At 43.6% G+C, this 21,401-nt stretch overlaps 1 protein-coding gene across 6 annotated transcripts in view; it reads right to left on the bottom strand.

The window, feature by feature from the left end:
* Window positions 1-21,401, bottom strand: part of LOC112550049 — a 330,470-nt gene that overhangs the window by 123,684 nt on the left and 185,385 nt on the right. The window lies entirely within an intron of this gene.

Genomic DNA, 21,401 nt, shown 5'->3' with positions numbered 1-21,401 from the left:
GGGGGAAAAAGGCAAGGCCATCAATCACACTCTGTCCACAGTCAGTCAATAAGAACCCCTCCCTGGCCTCTTTTCATAGTCTTTCCTCTGTTAGCCATACCATATAGTACATGGGGCATTCAAGATATTAGCCTTGGCTGCACATTAAGAAAAGCTCTTGAGATCCTTCTCGAAAGAAATTCAATATCTTTTCTTGTTTGAGAAAATTGCAATAAAATGCAGAGCATCTTCCTTTTATTTCTTTATTAATTTTATTGCTAAAATCAGTCATCTGCTACTTACTACATTATCCTTCCTTTATGATCAGGCTATATAGTGCTGCACAAAACAGGTAAGGCAGAACTGTGCTTCCATTTCTCTGCTTAAACAGCAGTTTTCTAACTCTGTAGCTAGCCACTCACATAAGTGTGTTCCTTCATCTGTGCACTGGATGGACACGTATGTTGTTACATGCACCCATATCTATTTAACAAGTACAAGGGACTTTGGCCCACACTTCAGCCCCAGTAGATGAGTGGTTAGGGCACTTAGCTGAGACAGTGGGAAGCCCCGGCTTTAGGTCCCCTTTATCAGAGGAGGTTGGAATACTCTCTCTAGACTACCTGGCACAGGGCTCTAATCATGAGGCCACAGGTGGAGCATTATCCAGTGCCCACTCCAGCATTCCCTCTGCAGTAAGACACTACCCATTTTACTTAGTAGTCATCTGATAATAGTAATGGAGAAGAATACAATGAAGGAGTTTCTTCCACCATTGGAAGTTAGGGCCCAGGCTAGAACCTAGGGCTTTCTCCCTTCCAAAGAAGCAGCCACCTCACTGTGCAGCAAGCCTTTAACTTACTCTCTTCCCCCTCTTGGTTGTCCAGGTGGCCACCTTCAAAAGGAAAACTGGAGAGGGGACTGTGATAATGCCTAATTTGTGATATGGTAGTTAGTGAACTGTGCTGGGAAGTCAGAGGGATGCAGGTTTAAACATCCTCTAAGTTTGAGGGATACAGACCTCAGGGCTCTTGCCTCCTGGGCAAGTGCCCATGCCATTCAGCTATTAGGGCACCTTCCTTCTTGTCCTCCATCAAACACCAATTAGTCATGGGTTTTGTGACTTACACATTTATATAACCAGAATGAGAGTGTGAACCTAGCTGAGTACCTGCCAAGTCAACACATAGCCTACTTCATGTTTAGTCTACACATATATGCTTACATTTCCACAGTGCATCAGTAAGAGGACCACAATCTACAAGTACTAAAAATACCAGTTACACAGCTAGAAAACTGCCATCTGGATACACAAAGGGGCATAGAATACTGCTGCAAAATTCCCACTACTATATACTGATGCAAAATTCCCACTTGCTCAGCCACTAAACCAGTGGAAGCCAACATTTTTGGCAGGCATGCTAAATTAGCCCCATGCCCTACCCAGGTGCCTCTTTGATCCTCTTCCCCTGTCCAATCTACTGCTCTGCTTTCCACTCCCAACCCTGTACTCCCTGCCTTATCTGCTGTCTGCTTCCTTTCCTGTACTTCCTGTCTGATTTGCTACTTTGTTTTCTGTTTCCTGCTCTGCCCTATCTGCCACTATGCTGCCTGCTCTCTCCCCGATTGTCTGCATGCAAGTTGGACACCTGTGCACAAAACGGTGATAGTAAAAGAAATCAACCACTGAAAGAAAAGGTATTTCTTCCAATAGGCAAACAGGAGGATCAAAATTTGTTTTCCTCTGTCAGGTCAGCTTTCTTGTCTGAGCCCATGTTCTTAATCTAAATATGAATCAACTACTAGCACTGCTTTACAAGTAACAATGCACTGCCTCAATGTTTATTTGAAACACTGTGTAAGCATACAGGCTAGGAACAGAAGTTACACATAAACCAGTTTAAGTGATGAGAAACTGGTTTAAACCTGTAACAGAACATAAGTTCATTCCACATAAACCAATTTCAAACTGGCCAAAACTGGCTTAAAATAAACCTGGTTGAATGCAGTATCAGACTTAACTGATTTGGGTCAAACTGGTTTATGCAACTTCCACCCCAGGCCCCTTACTGGTTTAAGTTAAATCAGAGTCCCCCAGCATCCCAGCACGCTTTTCAGCCCTGGGCTGGGCTGGGCTGTTTGCTTCAGAGAACAGGGCTGGCCCCGCCCCTCTCCTCCGTAGCTGGAGCACTATCATTGCTCCGGCTGGTTGAGAAGGGGGTAGGGGACTGCAGGCACAGCAGTGTCTGCCTGGATTCCCTGCCCCCCACCACTCTTCCTGCCTCCCCACTCCCACAGCATGGACCCAACCACATGGACCCTAGCCAGCATGTGGTCACAGTCACACCACCCCTATGCTAGCTAATGCTAAGAGGTGTCTATGAGTGTGTGTCTCCAATTTCACTGGGACAGAGGCAGACAAAACAGTGTCCACTTAGGGCTTTTTGGAGCTAATCAACAGGTCAGCTCATAATGTTTCTCTTTCTTCATTGCAAAAAGCTGTTTAAAAGAGAGCTTGAACTAATGAGAGAGGCTTTTGTTTTCTTGATGGGCGGATAAACTTTGTGTTATCAGCTCCCTATTAGCTTGCTTGCAGTTTGCTGCAGACAGTATGAAGAAGCTGGAAGAGGGAGATTGAAAAGCTCAGTATCATCAACAGATGCATGCACTGCACACAAGCAGTCCTCCCTCCTTCCACCCTTTGCCTCAGAGTGCTAGCAAAGCCTGGCAAGGGCTGCTTCTGCCTCCCCATCCAAGCACATCCCAGCTGGTGACTTTGCAGGCTGGGTGGGGCTTTAAACCCCTCCCTAATCAAAGTGTCCTGCAGGGGCCTGGCCATGCCCCCTCCCCTCAGCTCAGCACTCTGGAAGAGAAGAGAGGGCTGCTCTAGCCTCACCAGCTCAGCTTCTAGCCTGAGCCACCATAGGCATGTGCCTGCATTTCCTGAGTGAAAAGTGAACGTCTCTCTACTTGCAAATCAGTTCAAGCTCTGCAGGTTATACTAACCTGCAAAGATTGAATCAATACAGGCTTGGGCTTTTTGAATGTCTATCCGTAGCCAGAAGGCCCACTGGCTTCAATACTTTAAATGTTAATGTAATCAGTAGGTAACATGATATAAAATTAAAGCTTTTATTCTTTGTTAATTGTATTGCTATTTTATCTGCAATATTTTGCTGGTATGCAATTTATATCATCCCAGATGTGCAATGCATGTACTTAGTAGTGTCCCATTGGCACTTCAAATTATATCTTTCTATATTTGGGAAGAAAATTGAACTTGAGTGGCACCACCTTTTTATTTTTTAAGGTATACAACTAGTTTTCAAATTCATTAAGAAACCTGGTTAAGACTTTGATTGCTTGAGGGAGATGTTGATCAATTTTTCTTGTAAAGATTTCATTGTGCAATGATACATTTTTTGTGCTACATCACTCTTTTGAAAATAATGAGTTTTAAGTTCCACACTGAAGGGAGAAGTTAAGCCTATTTAGCATTTAATGTTACAGGTATTTGGTGAATCAAATTTGCTCTTCTATAATTTGTGCTTCTGTGCAGTATACAAAAGGGACAATTAAAAGTATACTTATCTTTTCCAAGCATCAATTTTGAAGATGGTAAAAATATATAAATATTATTTGAAGGCAATTATTTATAGGCCCAGTTATGCTTTCTTTGAAGGTCAATGAAATGTTGTCATTTGCTTAATTTAGAACAGCCTTAGAACCTATAGCAGAACAGAATTTAACCGTACCACTTTTACTTAATGGCTGTTACAGAAGAATATTTGCATTTATGCCTTCTTGCAGCAATCTTTACATGCCTATACACTATATAAGCTGCAGATTCACACATGCCTAAAATCAGATGATGGAAAAAACTTCTGTGCTTTAGGGGAGAACGATATATTTTGTAACCATGTAGCTCAAGTGGACTAATTAGCCATCTACTGCCCTAGCTATGTCCTATCAATTGCTGTAGCAGTCATGGGCCTCCAGGAGCTGTCCCTGTATTTAGCTTCCACATAGATTCAAACAGCTCAGTCCTTGAATCATGACCTAACAAAGTACTTTAGTGCATGCTTAGTAAATAATCCACCTGACTAACAGAACCTCTCACATGCTTCATAATTAAGCACACAGGGAAATATTTGGAGATCAGTGCCTGTGTGCTGAGCACATCATAGGTTCAAACTCAATATCAGCACAGAGAGGTTATGGAGATGTGAGAGAGGGGACACCAAATCCATATTTACTTGGGTCCATGGGATAGGAATATCCACATTGACATTATAAAAGGTCATCTGCTACTATCATATGAGAAGCAACAGCCACAGCTAGAAAAGTAGATTCTATCCCTTCTAGCTCCTAAGGCTAGGAACAGAAGTTACACATAAACTGGTTTAAGTCATCAGAAACTGGTTTAAGCCTGTAACAGAACAGCAGCTCAGTGGACATAAACCTATTTCAAATGGCTGAAACTTGTTTAAGGTAAACCTGGTTGAATATAGTATCAGACTTAACTGATTTGGGTCAAACTGGTTTATGCAACTTCTGTCCCAGACAACCTTCTGGGTTTAAGTTAAATTGAAATCCCCCATCATCCTAGCGTGCTTTCCAGACCTGGGCTGGTCTGTGCTGTGTGCTCTAGTAGAGAAGGGGGGTGGGGGAGGGAAAGGAGGCAGGGACTGCCCACCAAAATCCTGGCTGGGGTCTGGGACCAGGGAGTGGGGTTATGACAAAGTGCAAAAGAAATTATAAAAAACTTTTTATTTGGTAGCTTATGGATGAAATGTTTAGTTTTACATTTATCCTGCTTATAAAAATTGTTCTTTCTTTGCCTTCCTTGACAGCATCCCATTTCCCCCTCCTAACACACAAACGCTCCCTTCCATGTGTTAGGAATAGTACCAAATAGTTACTGAATAGTGGAAACTAGCCTAGGACAGTGGGGAAACTATGACTTGGAGTTCAAATGTGGATTTTGAAAGAGGTGTAGTTAAATTTAAACATTACTCATTTTTTCTTTATCTTCAATTCTTCTTTATTTTTAATTTCTCTTCAGTTCTTCCTTCTTTTTTATTCTGAGCGTTAATTTAATGACAAACAAGTATTTGAGCTAGGGGCGCTATGTACAGATCCTTGGTGCTAGGACATAGACATCTCAAAAAGTGTGCACCCTGTGGCTCTTGATTATGTCAAAATACTGGTTTGTAGCCAAGAGGGCTACAGGAGGTTAGGAGGTTTGTCCCCTGCCACCCATTCCTACTGTAGGGCATCAGACTTAGAGTCAGGACACCAAGGGGGTCTATAGTTGACTTTGCTTTTCATTGGCTAACTTTAAGCTTTAGCAAGTCACTCCACCTCTGTGCCAAAAGCAGAAAGAATAAGAGCTGTGCTAATCATCACTGCATGATAAAGTTGCCTAAAAAGCAAGCAGTGATGCAGTTTCAGATGGATGTAGGACAGGCAGGCTAGGCAAAAGCCAATTTTTAAACTAATAATTACTGAAAACTTTTCCTTCCCTGTAAGGTTCTTAGAAGCAACTTCTTATGAGCATACAAGTGTAACTGAAATACACCAATTCTGCCAACTCAAATAATAGAGCACTGAGATGTCCCTGATTTGGTTGCTGATCTGTGGCAAATTAGTCAGTAAGTTCCCATGGAATTTATGGGACTGACACCAGTTGACATTAGCTCGATGATGAATTTTGTAGATCTCAGTATGAATTTTCTGATAATTATAAGGCAAAAATCAGTAAAAATGTATTTTTATAACTATCTGAAGACTCCTTGTCTACTAACTGTCCCAAATGAATGGGTTCTGGTGGCATTGTACTTCATGTTACTCACTTCTGGCTAGAACACACTAATTGGCTTCACCCAACACTCTGAAACAGACCTTGTTGCATGGTGCTATATTAGCTGCCCATAGTCTTACACAATGTACATTTAACATTGCTCTCTCTCTCCTTGTCCCCACAAGAGCACTCAGCCTATTCATTCATCTTTGTTTACATTCTTTCAATAAATTATAAGGAGCACTGTCTGCTGTGTCTTCACTATTGGCATTTTTAAGTTTACATTTACATAAGCGTCTTTGAGTTTATGGATTGAATTGGAAACAATAAAGTTAAAACTAACTCGACTGTAAACATTACCACATTCACTGGAAAACATTTCTTACCAATTTTTGCCCACCTCCTCATTCTTATTTCCTACTCCTCTGTCATCATAAAGCATTTTACCCCATGCAGTTGAATTACTGAAAGGGACAATGTTGGCTTGAGGGCTAACAGGCTAATAAAAGCCTTGGTAAGAGTCTCTCTCACACTATGGGGGGAAAGTTCAGCTTTATATATATAGATATACGTTTCTAGCCTTCTCACATGCAAATCTAGCACTGAACATATAAACTCGCCTCTAGTTTTGAAAGGAACAGGATGCTGAAGTCTATGCCATGATGTGAACATGTGTGTGTTAAAGTGTAGTAAGTTATATGTAGGGTAGCAAAATAGTTTTTTAGCCTCACACAGAAATGCCTGAACCAGTTGCACTCAAAGTTTTCACACATCTCTTAATCTAGAACTGAGCTGGCTGTTCCTCACTTAGGACCAAATCTGCCAAAACTCTTAAGCACTTATTTTTCTCTAAGTTAATGAGGTTATTCACATACTTGAAGTACATACTTAAGTTTTTTGCTGGCTTAGATCTGTCTAATAAAATGCCAAATGTCTAATTCATGCTTCTCAGACTAAACTGGCTCTTTTTAAAGAAAATTTACAAACATACAGAATGACTGCCTGGTGCCTACTTCTGTCCTCTACACTTCACTCCAAGTTAAATGCAGGTTGCTGTATATTTTCTTTCAACGTTTTTTCTTTTGTGCAAGCAGCTGCCAATTTACGGGAGCTACAGTTCCAGTTCCTGAGAATCCAGCGTCCACATCAGTTTACTAGACAGTTACCTCTGGGAATGGGCTGATGTTCATAGAAAAGTAGGGTTGGAAGAGACCTAAGGAGGTCATCTAGTCCAGCCTGCTGCTCAAGACATAATCATTCCTAAGTCAGCCCAACCAAGTGTCTGCTCTTGAAAATGTCCAGGGATAGATATTCCACAACTTCTCTAGGTAGCCTGTTCCAATGTGTGAGCACCCTCATATGCACAAAATTCCTCTTCCTCTCCAACCTAAATTATCTCTGCTGTAGCTTCAGCCCATTGTTCCTAGTTCTGTTCTCTATAGTCACAGAGAAGAGTTCAGTGTCATCCTCTCTATTCCATCTGCCCTTCAGGTATTTGAAGACTGTTATCAAATCCGACCTCAGCCTTCTCTTCTCCAATCTAAATAACCCTAATTCTTTCAACTTTTCCCATAAGACATGTTTCCAAGCCTATAATCATTTTTGTTGCTCTCCACTGGCTTCTCTCCAATCTGCCCACATCTTTTAGGAGGCATGCGGCCCAAAACTGGACACAGTACTTCCAAGTGAGGCCTCACCAGTGCTAAATCACTTCTCTTGATTTGCAAGTGACACTCTATTTTAATACAACCCAGTAAACTCTTGGCCTTTTTTGCAACAATAGCACAGTGTTGACTCATATTTGGCTCATGGTCCACTGTAGTCCTCAGGTTCTTTGGAGTTTAGCCAGTCATCCCCTAGTCTGTACCTGCACATCTGTCCCAAGTGCAGGACTTTGCACTTTTCCTTGTTGAATCTCATCTGATTGATTGAAGACATTTTCCCAGTCTATCCAGGTCATTCTGGAGCCCATTCTGGCAGGGGGAAGTGGGGTCGCACCTGAAGCAGCAGGGGAGGGGAAGTAGGGTTGCACCCAAAGTGGCAGGGGGTGAGTGGGGTCAGACCCGAAGTGGTGGGGGGGAGCTGGGTCAGACCTGAAGCATCGGGGGGGAGCGGGGTCAGACTTGAAGCAGTGGGGGGAGGTAGGAGTGGGGCCAGACCCAATGTGGAGGGGGGGAGGGAGTGAGGTTGGACCTGAAGCAGTGTTGGGGGTGGGGTGCAGCAGGATCAGACCCCAAGCTGCGGTGGGAGGTGGAGGGAGTGGGGTCAGACCCAAAGGAGCAGGGAGACGGTAGGAACGTAGCCAAATGAGCGGTGTGGGGGAAGGGGGAATTCTTGACGGGCAATTTGCTAGTTAATAATAATGGAAAGATGTGCTTCAACAGTTAGGTAATTCAACAATTAGTTGACGTAACATAAAACCTCTCTACATGGCCTTCTTTGATCTAATGAAAGCCTTCAACTCTGTCAACTGAGAAGCACTGTGGAGCATCCTTTTGAAGTATGGATGCCCACCGAAATTCATCACCATTCTTTGTCTGCTCCATGACCATATGCAAGTTGTGGCCCTCAATATTGGCTCTATCACTGATCCCTTTGAGATTAAGAAAAGCTGCATTATTGCTCCAACACTCTTCTCAATATTCCTTACTGAGATGCTACATCTGATGATAAACAAGTTTCCAGTTGGACTGGAGCTAAACTACTGAATGAATGGTAAAATCTTTAATCTCAGCTGACACCAAGCCAAAACCAAGACCACTCTGACGTCAGGCATCAGGCTGTAGTACACTGATGATGCTGTCTTGAAAGTGATGCTCGCTTGAAAGCAGACCTTCAGGCAATTGTCAACATATTTACTGAGGCATACAAGAAAACGGTAATGATGCTTAACATTCAGAAGACTATGGTCCTCCATCAACAAGCTCTTAATGAGCAGTCCCCAGCTCTGGTAATTCAGAACATGGTAAGACTCTGAAAAATGTTGAGTATTCCTGTACCTTAGACGTCTTCCCTCACAGAAGGCTGACATCAACAAAGAAATCCAATGTCACCTTAAAAGTGTAAGTGCAGCCTTTGGATGTCTGAGGAAATGAGTATTCAAAGATCACGACATCAGATGTAAAACCAAGCTCATGGTTTATCAAGCAGTCATGATCCTCACCTTACTGTATGGAGCTGAGACATGGATAACGTACAGGAGACACCTCAAGTCGCTGGAGAAGTACTATCAATGCTGCCTGGGGAAGATTCTTTGAATCCAGTGGGAAAACAAATGCACCAACATTAGCATCTACTTGCAAGCAAACACCATGAGCACCAAAACGATGCTCATTGCACAGCAACTTTAATGGGCTGGCCACGTCATTCAGATGTCCAACTCCAAACTCCCAAAGCAAGTTTTACTCTCCCAGCTCAGTCAAGGTGTACACTCAAAGGGAAGGCAGAAAAAATGCTTCAAGGACATCAAGGCCAACTAGAAAAAAAAATGTAACATTGACATGAACTCAAGACATCAACATTGTGGGACACTATTGCCCAGGACCACCCTAAATAGAGGAAGAGACTGCTGCAAGGATCTCAGTACTTTGAGACCTTACAACAACAGGAGGCAGAAAAGTGAGAGCAGCAGAAACAGTGTGTTGCAGATCAAATCAAGAATCCAGAGCCACCCACCCTGCATGGAAACACAAGCCTGAGTTGCAACAGAGTCTCTTGATCCTGGATCGGCCTTGTCAGCCATCTTCAGACCCACATGGAAGACAATCACCCTGGACTGCAAGGGACTGTTGATATATACACACACACACACACACACATATATATATGTATGTGTGTGTGTATATATATACACACACACACACATATATATATGTATGTGTGTGTGTATATATATACACACACACACACACACACACATGCAAGCAATGCACTTCAACTAGACACAAATCTTAACACAATGTTTAATTTGTTTTCTTCAGGTCACCTCAAAGAGCGATTAAGGGTAGGAATAATAAAAGACTCAGATCTATGCTTCAGAAACTTAAGACCAAAGCAAAAACAAGAGACTAATATAAATACTGTTGGTTTAATCCTCAAATATAGGTCTGGTACTCTAGCATCTGTTGATATGAATCTTTTTTTTTCCTTAACCATTTTCAGGCTCAAGCAAACAAAGCCAATTTGAATGTTTAAATTACAGGGTATTAATTTCAATTAGACACACCTGTCATATTACAGACAATAGAATATTATTTCCTCAACTGTATGTGGTTTATTTTTCCAATCTAATCCAAAAGGCACAATATTAAATAAACCAATAACAGAGATGAGCACAACAGCAGGGAAAGTTATTTCCTCCCCAGTAATGTAAGAACGGATCTGCTATGCTTAATCAAAAAGTGCTTCCAACTGGCTTTAAAAAAAGAATTGATTGCAGGCACTTTTCCTCTTGTATTGTTCACTTAGAAGCAAGGCCAATCCTAGGGTCCATGAAGTCCTGTGAGGAGTAACACTTTTAAGGTCTAAGGTGGACTTCTCTATCCTTAATAGCATGATTGTATAAACTCTGAATGAAGCTGGAACGCTCCAGGGATGCTTGTCACGCCAGTCAGGGCAATGTGTGTATATGGACTGTCAGAAAAATATCTGATAGATCTGATCAGAAAGTTTCCAATGAAAACATTATTTTCCATAACAAAATGCCAGTTTGTCAAAAGCAAAGTACATAAAAGTGTGTTCATTGACATTTAGTTTTGAGAAGATGGAACGGAACATTCCAAAGAGTTTGAAGTACTTTGATCTTTTCAGAATACATTTTGTTTATCCATTTTGAAACGCCTTCTTCCAAATGTTTTGTTTTTGTTTTTTTGTATGATGCAAAAGTAATAACATTGTAAGAGCTAATAATAGGTGGAGGAACATTTTTTGTTATGTGATTTTTTTTTTCAGAATTAGAATTTCAGGATTATTCGTTTGCATTTTGCAAGAGGAAAACAGTTCCCATTCTAGCAAAGTTCCCCATGAGATGGAATATACAGTTTCTATCCAGCTCTTATAGCCACGATTTGATATCCTAATAGGATTATAAGGTTATAAGTAGATGGGGTTGAGCTCCTGCAGTTTCCTTTCTAGAGGCAGTGGGGAAGATTGCAGTGGGTTCTTGAGTGGTTTAAATCTGCAGTTGCTCTTGCTAAAACACAAACCCCTTACAAATAGCAAGTTCTCTATAAATGTACCTCTTGACGCATATCCAGGGTGGTCCTGCTAAAAAGAGTAAGCAGAAGTGATCTCAGACCCCAAAAGAGAAGGTCCCAGATACGAACTAAGTTGAAGTACAGCTGACAGTCATGTATAGTTAAATATCTGAACTGTACGTGAAGAGACAAGTCAGAAATGCTGGTGTTACTTGCCTAGACATTGACAAAATTTTGTAGTTTGCACTAAGCTGCTGCTTAAAATCACAACTGTTCAGCCTCATTTCCTGTCAGAGAAAGGTTTCAATGATTCCTTTCTGTTTCTACAGAAGGAAACTGCCATTCACTTTAGATTTCATGCTTAATATACTGTAGAACAACACTCAAAAGAAACTTTTCTCCTTAAATAAAACTCTAGTATTTGGTACAAAACACAATAAAATCTCATTTGTAACCCTAAATACTACACATTTGGAAATGTCATTTTGAAGTCTAATGCCACACAGGCTATAATCTCAAAGATTTTGTCTTACTATAAACCAACTTTACCACATATGCTAATTTACTTGCACAAAAATCAATTAAGTTCCTGCCATAGAACCAAAATGCACACACAAGGGAAAGTATATGCAAAAGAAATTAGCAAGTTGAGAATCATCTTACAAACAGAAACCAAACGTACAAATTCAAAACAAATATATAGAGTGCTGTCCAAACTGTAGTACTGCACACAGTGATTTGTTGGGACAACTATACCATTGTAACAGGGGTCTATCCTGCCGGGCCAAGTACATCACTGGCCCACCCGCTATCTAGGGCAGTCTGCCCTCACTTGCCTGCCATGAATTTCATGTTACCGCAAACAGGCAGAGGGAGAAAAAATTATTTGGGGGGCTGAGCGTGTGTACCCACGCACATGCACCCCACCCTAGCAGGTAAGTCTGTGGGGGAAGGGGTGGGGGTGGAAATCAAGGCCTCAGCAGTGAGGAAGGGAACAGGACACAGGCAGGAGCAGGAGTTGGAGTGAGTGGGGTCCCGGCCAGCTCAGGTGTTGGGACAAGCAGAGGGGCACTGTGCAAGGGGCGGAGGTGGCTGCCGCTGCACTGAACCCCGCTGCCCTGAGAGCCGTGCAATGCCACATGTGTCCTGCTGCCAGGTGGGCAGGGGGTAGGACACAGCTGCATCAGAGAGCAAAGTACAGCATGCAGCAGCAGTTGCCTCCACCCCGTGCACAAATGAGGGGGACATGCGCACCCTAGGCCTCCACTTTTCCCACCACCCAGCCTGGCCAGGGCCCCACTCACCCCAGCCCCTGCTCTTGCCTGTGCCCTGCTCCCTCCCTCACTGCTGGGACCTCCAGCTGCCCCCCCCAGCAGTGAGGGAGGGAATGGAGCTGGGGCAGGCATTGCACAACCAGGGTGGGGCACGGGGTGGAGCCAGAAGTGACTTGTCCTGGAGGTGCCCAGTGTAGGGAGGGGCTGGCAGCTCCCACCACTGCATGCACCCCGGGAGGGCATGGAGGGGCATGTGCCCTGCAGCCTCACTGGGCAGGGTGGGCTGCCACTGTGGGCTGGGGCCAGGGCACTGCCAGACTCTTCCCAGCAGAGGCTGAGCCAGGCTGTGCTCGGGGCAGGCAGCAGTGGCATTGGGAGGGGGAGCTGGGTGGGGCTAAGGTGAATTTTCAGGTGGCTGAACCCCCCCCTATAATCTCCACCCCCCCAGCACAGCGGCTGCCCACCCCAAGCACAGGCCGGCCCAGCCCCCCACTGTGAAGAGTGTAGCACTGCCCCAGCTCCAGCCCACAACAGCAGCCCACCCTCACTCTGTGCAGATCCGGGGGCACACGTGCCTCATGCCTCCTGGGGTGTACGTAACAGCAGGAGCCATGCCCCCCAGATAAGCCACTTGCAGGTCCATCCCACAGCTCGCCCTGGCTCTGCAGTGCCTGCCCTGGCCTCAGCCACTCCACTCTCTCTCACTGCTCACTCCCCACCCTTGCTGCAGTCGCTGGAAGACTGCGGCCAAGTTGCCTTGCAGTCCTACTGCTGCCCCACATTTGGTGGGGCTAAGTCCCATTAGCCCCTCCTTTCCACCGCCTATGCTGCAAATTGATGTTTACATGCGGGAGACTGCCTATTTGTTGCCCTGATGCTGAGGGCTAAAATACACAGCTCCAAACCTCCCCTAATACTGTGACCCATGCCTCACAGCTGGAATCTAAACTGCTGACAACTCTGACCCCTTGCCAGGCTGAATTCTGCCCCTTGCTGGGCCTCTAACACTCTGCCCTTTGCCAGGTCTCTATCACTCCGCCCACTCCTGGGCCTCACCCATTCCGCCCTTCACTGGTCTTCACCCATTCTGTACAGCCCTTCAGGTCCCACCTGGGCCCTACTCCACATGGTCCTTCAGGCTACATTGGTCACACACTTCAGTCGGCCTATGCGCAGGTCATCCACAGGCCCTACTCTACATGGCCTAAAGTTTCCTGCCCCACACTAGGCCATACTTGGCCTTTGGCCCCTCCCTGGGCCTGTCCTCTAGTTAGGTCTATCCCAGCTACAGGCCTTCTCCGATCTCACGGGCCTGAATGTTGTTGCCCTTTGTCTGGCCCCTCTATGGGGTCAGCCACCAGGTCATGTGGGATGAGGATTTCAGGCACCCAATCCCTGCCTTTCACTGGGGAGGCACAGGTGTGACAGTTCCTGGAGACCACCCCACTACAGGCAGCCCCACCACACCTTCCTACCCCAGAAGAGTGAAGTTTCAGGTCTTACCCAGGACCAAAGGACCCTAACACCCTTTCCTGAAACCCTAATGTCTCCTACCCCACTGTGGTCCACTCTTGCTCCAGCCCCAATCTTTCCCATGCTTGGTCCTTCTCACTCTGGCTTCCAGGAGTCACTCAGAACACCTTTCATCTGGGCACCAGTGCCCAGGCCCACACCCCTCATCCATGGTTCCTGCCACCAGGTAACCTTATGGACCCTTTACTCCAAGCCACTGTCCTTATCCTTCTGGTCATCTACCCAGCACTCCAGATTGATCTCTCTATCAGACTCCCTGAGCTCTTCTCTTCTTGCCCAGATCTGTCTCCATGTACAGGCAATCTTGCTTCCCTGGACTGTCTGGTCCTCCACCCAGCCCAGGGCCGAGTGTGGGCTGCCCCCATACTTTTCCAGGGACTTGCTCTCAGGTATCCATGGGTCCACGCTGCTCCAGACTTGCTGCCCTGGGTTCTTGCTACTCCCTCCTCTGGGTGGTTAGGAGCCCAAACTCAGATCTGGGTCCTGGCTGCACCTGGCAACAAGCCTAGCTGTTGGTTCACAGGGCCTCTCTCCATAGATCCCCCTAGCACAGCCCTTCCTGGGCTGGAGAACCCTGTAGGGTCTCCTGGAACCTCTTCCATCCCCAACTAGCTTCCCTTTTCCTGCTAATATAATACTGCTCACTTAGCTGTTCCAGTTCCCTCCAAAGGAAAGATCTCCATCATCCCTAGGGGGAACAAACCCCAATGCAGCTTATCTCCAGCACTACAGCTATTCTAAACAGCCACTACAAGTACTGATCCTTATCACCTGCTGTGGGACCTTACTCCCCACAGTAGAGCCTCAAGTGGCCTCAACTGGGATTGCTTCCCAGGCTGGCAGTTCCACTTACTTCTACTCCATCATTGTCCTGGCAGTGTTCTCCTCCAGAGTATACTGATACTGAGCCATCACTTCATATATTGATGAGAGCTTTAGAATTAAAATATGCTTATTGTTGCACATCACAGGATGGAAGGATTGTGTCCTAGGAATCACCCTTTGCTCACTATGGCTGGCCCTCATCCACTCCCAGTGGAGTATGATGAAAGACTCCCATTGACTTCAGTGGACACTGGATTGGGCCCTATGAGAGCAATCCAAATATGAGATTACAGTTTGTGGGGAAAGGTCTATTCGCTGAATACTAAGCAGAGGCATAAGTAGAACAGCTCCATTCCCTCGGAAGTGGCAGCACATGGGACATTTGGTAGCTACAGGTATTTTTGCTCCCTCCCCAAAGGTGGTGTCCTGGGCTGCACCTTCCAGTTACTCTACTAGGCCCAGAACAAGTTGCTATGAAAATGATATCTGCTAAGAAAATGATAGTCCTAAAATTAATCCACATGCTATCACCAGCAGCTAACAGCAAGCAGCACATTGTAGCAGGCAGTTTTCTTCTTGCAGAGCAACAAAAAAAAAAGTGCATCAGTTCTGCAATACAAGAATTCATGTGCAGAGTCCTGCCCTGTGCTAGCAGGATTCCTATATAAAGCTGCAACTTCCAGGACCTCTACTCATTCCCGCTTAATCAGCGAACTGCTATTAGAGTAAAGCCAAGTCATTACTCACTTCCATGTTCTCTTCAACTTTTGGAAACTTAAGTAGGAGCTAGTTTAAGAGACGATTCATTAAAAAGAGAGAGTGAGAGAGAGAGAGATTAAAATATATGCATAAAACGATGCATGGAGACTTAGGCTAATCCCCATCCAATTATGCTGATTTACTGCATGTCTCCTAATTAAATATATTACCATAAAAATACAGCTCCACAACCTTCTTCAAATTTTGAAAGAGTGAATGTATGGCAACCTCTCTGAATTGCAATCATCTTAAAAAGAAAGAACTCATTGAGCTAGTTATCAGAAATCCTTTTCAATCATGTGTTCTCTCATGCTCCCCCACCCATTTATAGACTTTTTCTAGCACAATTCTTCACACAAAATTAGTTTTAATTTGACTATAGGGGCCTTGTTACACAGTAATTTGGGGTGGCTCCTGGAGCTCCTCACCCCTGGATTGTCTCCAAACTAACACCTAACACCAGTTTTAAACAATTGTTATGTGGCTCATACACCACTGCAGGGAAGGATTATCTCTGATCTGTGTTACACAGCTCGTGTTACACTCTAGGTGTAACCACTCTAGGCTACACCTTAGTGTAAAAATCCCCCTCACCGCACTCCCTTGCTGGCCTAGATTGGGCCCATTGCCCACCCTGCCCTCCCCAGCACCCCAGATCCCTGCTGAGTGCCCCCTGCTCCTCCCTGCCCCCCCCCCTTACTTGTGGCTGCCTGCACTGTCTCTTCCAGGGAAGCACACAGGGAAGAATTAACCTGCCTGCCTGATGGCTGCTGTTCTCCAGGCTGGGGTCATAAAAGAGCACCAGCCTGGCAGTGGCAGTGGCCAGGCAGGTAGGTTAACCCTATCCTACTTGCTCCAGGGAACAGACAGCACAGGAAGCACATGCAAGCTAGTGGGAGGGAGGGGAGGAGAGCAGGGAACCCCGAGGAGCAAGGGGGAGTGCTGGGCAGGGGGGGAAATGAGGGCAAGCAGGAGCAGGGAAGCCTGGAATAGGGTTGGGGGGAATCTTACCTTTCTGTCCTCCAAGCCCTTGATGTCCTGAAGTATGACTGTTCCAAACTTGAGCTAGCACTAACACACATCAACATTTGGGCAGCTCACAGTGTAAGGTGGAACAAAACCCTAAGAGTATGGTGACCATATGTTCTAGTTTAGCCAGGACAGTCCCAGATTTCAGAGGCCAGTCCCAGCTGGCTGCTGAGAATTATAATGGGCATCTTGGAAACACATGGGCATGGAGAGCAGCCTGGCTGGGAGTTGAAGCAGCGCAGAGTACCTTGCAGGTTGGCAGGCAGATACCACTGCCTGCCCAGCATGCTGCCCCATACCTGCTGACTTGTGAGAGCATGGCCGGGGAGGGGCAGGGGTAGTATCCCAGTTGTCCTAGATGAATATCCCAGATGTCCTGGATTTCCTTATGGTCAGCCTATCTAAGAAACACTGAGTTTTTTCCATCCTAGAAACATTCTTCTTTGTACAGTGGCTATTTCTCAACTAAGATATCATCTGCTGGAAAAAAAGTGTAATGAAGAGGACAACATGGGTCCCATTTCATTTAGAACCTGCTAACTTAGACTTGTTACAACCACATGCACTATCTGAGCCATTTATTCACTTAGCATAAAATTCATGATTAAAGTCAACAATGCAATTCTTTTACCAGAGGCTATGTGTAGTGGGTAGAGGAAGTGGAATAGAGGTAGAAACACATTCTTCTTTTATCCCAAACTAAACACACAGAGCACAGATTTCATCAACTGTCTACTGACAGATGTATCACTGTTTACTCCATCTCCTTGCTTGTGGGTTATTCCTCTAATCTCTAACAGGATCCATCAGAGGCTTACCAAAATTTTGCTGTTTAAGTATCATTTACAATACTCTGTCTCACAAGAGTCTAAAAGATTCCTCCCAGGAGGTTGTGTACAATTCAGCTACCCAAAGCCTTATTTACTTACTAAAATGTAGGAAGGACAAATTCAACTTCAGATACAAGCAAACAGATCTGTTCATTTGAAGAGAAGCAGCAGTCACATAGTCAAGGGCAGAATTTAACCTAAGGCATATACCAAAAACACTCTGTTGAAATTAGACAATAAGCCAAGTTCTGGGCAGAAGTTGGATCATTTTATACTGCAGAGCTCTGGTAATTCTGCCTTTAAATACTTTGAATTTTACATGCATTTTGTATCTGATTTTTACTTTCATACAGCAACAGCAGCAAGTTTATAATACACTGCAATACTGTGGACTATTTGTTTTGTTTCTTTTAGGGTTCTCCTAGACTTACATAAAGACAAAACCAAAAACATCTCTTTATTTTATGAGTTACTCCATGTTGCAATCTATAAACTTTTAGCAGAAACATATAATATAGGCTAAAGAGGCAATGTAAATCAATTATGCTAAAGTTAGAATTTTTCCATAAATGCAGCTAGTGAGAACACACTATCATTACCTCTCAAATCACCCAGTGGGCTACAAGGAAAATCTGACACTTAGTTATAGGTATATCAGTGAGTCCCGCACAAATGAGATGCAAAATCTGACTAAACATTTTGAAAAAAAAATGCATGAATTCTGCTCAGAATAAGACCAGTGAACTAAATGGCAAATTTCTCATATGGAGTGTTTATTTCAAACAAATCCTTCTCAGTGTTCAGACTGAACTGTTATAAGCAAAGAAATTTCATGTGAACCCTTCCTGATCCTCCCTCTGATAAGTATCAAATCCCAGTTCTCTCATGGCTTTGATTCAAAACTCTCTTGCTGCTAGTTATAATCAGTTTCCCACAGAATTAGAGACCTGGAAAGCAAACAAGGCCCTGATCCTGTAGACACTTGAGCATATTATTTCCAAGATTAGAGTAGAAGTTACTGATCAAAGTCAGTTTCCAATGGATTGCAACTCAGGCTATAGCTAGCAGTAGATATATGTAACTGAGGAAACTGTCTGGAGTATACACTAATTAGAAGCATAGCCATTTGGGCACTCCAGAGAGAAAATGGCCCTGCATTTTCAGAAGTTCAGGAGTGGGAGATTCTCTATTCCATCACTAAAAGTCTACCAAAATAAACTGGACAGATTCTGTTTACAGTATTTCAGTGTATTTTATTGATTCCTGCTTTTGTTTCAGTGCTGTACATGACATACATCCTACCTAACAGCAATCAATTCTCTTCTCACAAGAGAAGAGCATAAGCCATGAATAAGTTCATGGAACTGGACTAGCCTGATCCTACTCACTGGTACCAATTAAGCATCATTTACTTTAATGAAGTTAACCATCACCAATGGAAGCAAAATCAGGATAAGACTTTGCACGTCTACACATGCATTAATGTGCCATAGCTACTATGAATTAAGTGTAATACCTGTAATAACATGTACTAACTCAATGCGCAGTAACCGATGCTACAGCTCAGTGGTGCCAGCACACACCTTTTAAGTGACACTGGGTGCATCTACACGTGACGCTACATCACTTTAGCAACACACTATGGCAGCATAGCATCCATAGGCAAAAACCGTGATGCTGCCACTACATCGCTATAGCAATGTGCTCCCTCAGTATACTGCATTGCTATGGCAACTTAGTGGCTAAAAATAACCGTGCGCTGCTGGCATGGCACAGTACAGGCTGTTACTAAGCTGTCATTTGGTACTTCCAAAAGGAAGTACTAAATGATGGCACAGAAACAATGGCACCATAGGAGCACACGTAGACATGCCCACTAATGCACAGTAGACTAATTCTACTGTGCCTTAGCACAAGAGCATGGCTTTTCCTGTGACATGCTAAGGTACAGTAAAATTAGTCTACTGTGCATTTAGCATCTTGTATAGATGCGCCCATGGTGTAAAAGAAACACACCCTATATGTTCAAGATCTAAAACTGTGTAAACATAGGTCTATAACAAGATATACTCACGTGAACTGAAATGGTTTATAGAAACAATCTATAGTATAATAGATCATGCAAAAGCAATTGTTAGCCTTGGAGCTAAGAAACTATCTAGTTACCTATCTACTTACCCCATGCCTGGAATTGATGGGTGAAAACTATGGTTAACTACATTTTACCGAGTATTTGGTCAACAGCAGTGCAGAATAGCCCATTGCGCTTATAACAGATATTCCACTTTATTATTAGGCTTATTAATATTAGCCTATTAAACTCACTATTCTGTTTGTTGAATTTAATATACCAAACTTTAGGCTTAGTAATCTTGATATTTGTAAGTACCTTCAGAGAAATTGGAAATGAATGGTTGTTACCAAAATTTAAATTACCAAATAAAACCTCAAAACATACAAAAGGTTCTTTTTTTAAAGTTCAAAAGAAAATTGGACATTGCTATGTCATTTTTCTGGTGAAGAAAATCAATAGTCAACTGGAAGTCAGGCCTAGATGTTTTCAATTCAGTCACAAATTAAAAGGAAATAAAAATGTAAAAACTTGTAATACTGAAGGATCGATACCACAGCAAGTGCTAAGCACAGAAGAGATAGGCTGCTGTTTATGATAACTCAGCACAGTTCTGCTTTTGTGCCTTCCAGTTTCCAAGACATGTACAATCTATTCCATAGTCTATTCTAAGCAAAGACTGCCAGGTTGGCTGAATTGTACCAGAAGGCTTGATAGCTTTGTGATGTGCACAAATGAGAGATTTAGGATGGAACCATCCGACTCATTTTCCTTTGAGACCAACAGAAAATGTAAAATTGTACAAAATGTGCACGCAGTAATTCTGCCATCAGTTCAAATACTGAAGGAAATATTAGTTGAAGGATTATACTGCAGAATGTGTACACATTCTCATTTTGTGCCACTGACTGTTAATGTAAATCAAAGTCCTTCTGTCTAAAATATGAAGGCATAAATTGCCTTTCAACTCAAAAGTCCATTACACAGCATCTGACCAAGTAGGTTCCTGTCTACAAAAGCTTATTCTGCTCTGAACTAATTAGTATCTTAGATGCCACTCTGCCCTACCTTCTACCTCAACCAAAAGGTAATAGTAGTTCTGTTGGCTTAAAGAAGCCCTAATATTTCCTTTTAAAAAAATTAACAGGATTGAGGGCCTAGGAATAAATAAATGTTACATAACAACATTTAGGAAGAATAACATATACTATGGTAATACCATATACTATCTTACCAAGATTAGTGTCCTGTTACAGAAATTATTTTCCTAGCCCCTATAGTGTTAAGTTCATACTATAAGGCTCCATGGAAATGTGCCTCACATGTTGTTGTACAAGTCAATCAACTGTTTTTAATGTCATACTTGTACAGAAAACTGTGACTTAAGACATTTGTCCCTCATGTAACTGAAGACAGATTTTATTGCTTTTTAAAATTGGATCAATTTAAGTGAATAATCCACATTACTACTGAAGTTCTTTGGAAATAAAATACACCCAAATGTTCAATTTATTGAGGCCATAACCCAGAAATAAGACTCATATAGGCTTCCCCTGCATCCAAGCAGATGTAGGTGTAGGACCCTCATTGTGAGAACTTTTCAGCTTCCCACAAATACTTACACACAAGCTTAATTTTAAAGCAGGCCAGCAGTGTCCGCAAAGTCAGTGAGGTTACTCACAGCCTTCAAGTTAAGTATTTGCAGATTCTAATGGCTCATTTTCAATCTCTCATCTAATTACATAGATTATTACTGTGCACAGCAAATACTCTACAGTTTTGGTAGTAATGCATGAGCTTTTTCGTATCATGCATATTAAAAGAAGCTAGAAGCTAGTTAGCATACAGGAATTTTCATGAAGAACGATATACCTGCTCCCCCCTGTGCAAGACATACTGCATACAATCCACTGCCATCTAATTGAGAAAACAAAACTGTCCTAGGAACTAGGACTGGTACTAAAGGCTAGAATTAAAGCAGTTAGGCTCGGAAGCGGCGAGAGACGCACGGGTGAAAGCTCGCTGCGCCCCCGCTCCCCCGAAGCCCCCCAGAAGCCCCCAGCAGTCGCGGAGCCCCCCGCCAACCTCCAGCACAGCCGGGGG

Source organism: Alligator sinensis, unplaced genomic scaffold, assembly GCF_000455745.1.
Source record: "Alligator sinensis unplaced genomic scaffold, ASM45574v1 scaffold181_1, whole genome shotgun sequence".
NCBI lineage: Eukaryota > Metazoa > Chordata > Crocodylia > Alligatoridae > Alligator > Alligator sinensis.
Note: the sequence above shows the minus strand (reverse complement) of the source record. Positions and strands in the feature narration are given on the sequence as shown.